The sequence below is a fragment of the Ailuropoda melanoleuca genome, chromosome 9 (genome assembly GCF_002007445.2).
Source record: "Ailuropoda melanoleuca isolate Jingjing chromosome 9, ASM200744v2, whole genome shotgun sequence".
NCBI classification, from domain to species: Eukaryota; Metazoa; Chordata; class Mammalia; order Carnivora; family Ursidae; genus Ailuropoda; species Ailuropoda melanoleuca.
Window position 1 is genome coordinate 1,515,813 of NC_048226.1, and position 3,538 is coordinate 1,519,350.

The window sequence follows — 3,538 nt, forward strand, 5'->3', positions numbered from 1 at the left end:
TTTTTTTTTTTTTTTTTTTTTTTTTTTTTTTTTTTTTTTTTTTTTTTTTTTTTTTTTTTTTTTTTTTTTTTTTTTTTTCTCTGCGCCCCCCCTCCCCGCGCCGCCGCGCTGTGCCCTGACCTCCAGCGGCCAGGAGCACCCAGCCTGCGGCGGCGCGCGGCATCCCGGCCCTGCCGGACACGCGCCCTCCGCCTCCTCCGGCGGACCTGTCCGCAGGGTGCAGTCCGTGACAGCTGTGCGCGCTCCGGCAGGTTTGGAACGTGCGACGAGGTCGTGGGCATATGTACCTGTTTGGGAATGGGAGCAGGGAAATTCCGTCTTAGGTGGGGAGAATGCCCTACCTGGTGAGAAGGACTCCCTGAGGGGTGCCCATGAATGGGAAAGGGGGACACCCAGGCTGATTGCTGTTAAGTTTTGGGTGCTGTGCGCCGAATGCTACCGGACCCCCTTGGTGCTAAGTCCCCGAAGGAGGATGCAGGCAGCAGAGTCAGACCCAGGCTAGCCCACAGGGAATTCCCAGTAGGGAGCTGTCTCTGTGTTAGTGGGGGTGGGGTGGGGTGCCTAGCAAAGAAAAAAGTGTCATCAGAGTTAGGGGTGAAAGATCCTTTCTATCTAAAGTGGCCAGGGAAAGGTTTTGGAGCTCAGACATTTCTCAGCCCACCTTCGTAGGGCTGGAAGGTTTGCATGTGCAGAGCTGGGGGTGAGGGTATTTGCAGGTGGAGGGGACAGCTTGAGTGGCAGACTTAGCTGGGTAGGTTTCAGTGAGTACGTGGGGCATTGGGGTTATAGGGAGCAGTGGGATTTCACAGACTTGTTTGGCTTTGAAGGACACTCTAAGGAGTCTGGATCCCCCCGCCTCCCCCCCCCCCCCCCCCCCNACACATTAAGGAGTTCTCAGTGCTTTCGAGCAAGGAAGTCACGTGATCATGGTTTTTCAGGAAGGTGGACTTGTCAGCCACGTCTAGATAACATAGGAAGGAGCAAGCCTGGAGGCAGGGAGGCTGGTTGAAATGAGGCCCGTGGTCAGGGGAGGGTGGTGAAACGTCCCAGACCTGGCTGGGAACAGAGAGGAACAGCACCCTTGGGTAGGTGGGGGGGGGCTGGCCTTGGCATAGCTTGGGTGTGGGGTAAGGGTAAAGGGGGCACTGCCCCACGGGCGATCAGATCAGGAATCGGTGGTCCAGAACACTGAACGGGAACGTGCCACGTGTGGTCACAGCTGCTCACGTCATTGGCTCCTGCAGTCTGCAGTTTCAACCTGGTCAGTGGCTTAAAAATCAATAGCAAATTGATGGACTTAAATGTTATGACATGAAAAAAAAACAAAGCCGATCAAATGAGGATATTTTCGTCCAATAGAGTCTTATATTGGAAAGAAGAATAAAGTCAGGGAGGGTATTTACATAGCATATGTAAATCCCCTTATATCCCCTTATATCACTGTTGAAAAGGGTTTTGTCCGCTACATTGTTCCGCGAGCTGCCTGGAGGGAATGGGGGCAGCTGCCCGGCTTGGCGGTGCGGAGCGCCCGAATGCCTGTGCCTTGGCCGGTGGGAGACTCACATGTTGCAGGTGAGGGTTGTTCTATTATTTGCAAACATCTGGCCTGCCTGATAGGCAGTGATGGCTGTGTCTTCTCTCCGTCGGCAGAGACCCCAGAGACCCTGAGCCCAGAGAGGTCTTCTCAAGTGGCAGGTCTTTCCTCTTCTCCGGTCCCCTGTGATAACACTCAGGTCTGTGGGGCATGCTGTTCTTGTCCTGTGTGAATACCTACCTTCTTTGGGAGAGAGCATGGTTTGTAGGGATACGGCAAAGGTTTGAGCCCCAGAGGGAGACTTCAGATTTGACTGGCAGTTGAGGCTCAGCACCCACGCCTGTTGCCCAGAACCCACGGCTCCGGGGCAGGAGTCCCATGACGCGTCTTTGAACACCTGCCTCACCCCTCTCCCCAGATGTTGTTGCTTTGCAAAGAGTAAGAGCTTGGTAAACACAGGCAAATGCACCAGGAGACACCGAGATTTTTTTGCCCTACTGCTTTGTGCCCAGGGTCCAAAGGCCACAGCCTGTCCCCTCTGCACCCGAGCCCACTGGCGCTGTTTTCCCAGCTCCCGGTTGCCTGCCCACAGACCCCTCTGCCTTTAGTCGTTTCTGTGAGGCATGGCGAGGGCACTCCGTCCGTGATGCCGGATGAAGCTGGCGTCTTCACATTCTCCAGGTGTTCAGGTGGTAGGAGCCCCATTCAAACCTCTGATTTGCCCTTTCCAGATCTCCTGTTTGGGTTTTAGGATTCTAGCAACTATTCTGGGTGAGGCGTGCTCTCTGAGGACAGAAAGGCTGGGCTCCCTCGAGTTCTCCTGGCTTCTGCCTCCTGGTTTGGCTCTCCAGTGGCCCCTGACACCCCCCCTACACGGGTTGCTGATTTTCCCTGTTCTCTCTGGCTGGGTATGACCTCTGTCCCCTAGACCAGGGAGTGGAGTCCTAGAATCTTTTGTCGTATATTTACATTGTTTGTTTCACTTCCTTTTTGGGTGATATTTAAGCATTTCTGATTTATATGGAATAGGGAAAGTTTGGATTCATTTCATGCATGGAAGGTTATCGGCAACTGAAATGGTAGAGGGTCCAAGGGGGCTGCTTTTCCAATGCCTTCACTCCACCTTAATCTTTTGTAACGGAAGCAGGCGGGTCTCAGGTACAGTCAGACCAGAGAGCATCAGGAGTTAGACATCATCAGGACATTCCCTGCAATGAGCGTTTGCGGAGTAACTAATAAGGCCTGCTTGCACATGGTAAAAGAATTCAAAGGTATGTTTTCAGAGACTTCGAGTTTCTACTTTTTTTCTGAAATCAATTACTAGACTTCTTTTCCCTCCGTGTTTCTGGTCTTTGGCATTTTAGTTTGGAATTGATTGTATGGTACAGGAAGGTCCTCCGGGCAAACAGTTGTAGACGGAGGGACTTATGCGTCAGTCCAACAGATACATTGAACACAGTTTTCATGTACCAAGCACTGCTCAGGGGTCAGGACCGTGTGAAGGTAAGGAAGGGTGTTCTTGGACCTCAGAGGGTTCTGAGGCTAACGGGAGGCACAAGGAGACTAACTTCATAACGAAGGGTAGAGCGAAGTGCATGCTGGACAGGTGTGCCTGCATCGTACTGGGAGTTTGCTTGAAAAAGTAAGCCTTGTAGGGAGCTCGCTTCTGAAACCGGGCATTCAGAAGAGAGAGATTTTGCCCTTTAGAGAAGGTCCCAACCGAGCGGACTACGGAAGCCCGATTTCTTTTCATACTGCATTTCATGGAACCCACGGGCCCATCAATTATAAGACACATCGCTGTTTTACCTACTCTTAAGGAAAAACTCTTGCCAGTTCAACTCTGACATGCTGTCAGTTATACAAGGTGCCTCTGTTTCAGGGATGTTTTGAAAATGCGCCTTTAGAACCAGTCAAGTACTGCGCATTAAGAAAGAAGTCCATTTTGCTGCCGGAGCACCCACACGTAAAACCTATGGGCTTCTTCTCCTTTTTTTTTTTTTT

General features: G+C 51.7%; 1 protein-coding gene across 7 annotated transcripts in view; it reads left to right on the plus strand.

Annotated features, from left to right (window-relative positions):
- The window catches only part of ARNT2 (aryl hydrocarbon receptor nuclear translocator 2), a 210,038-nt gene that overhangs the window by 34,370 nt on the left and 172,130 nt on the right, over positions 1-3,538 (plus strand). The gene's annotated exons all lie outside the window — the stretch shown is intronic.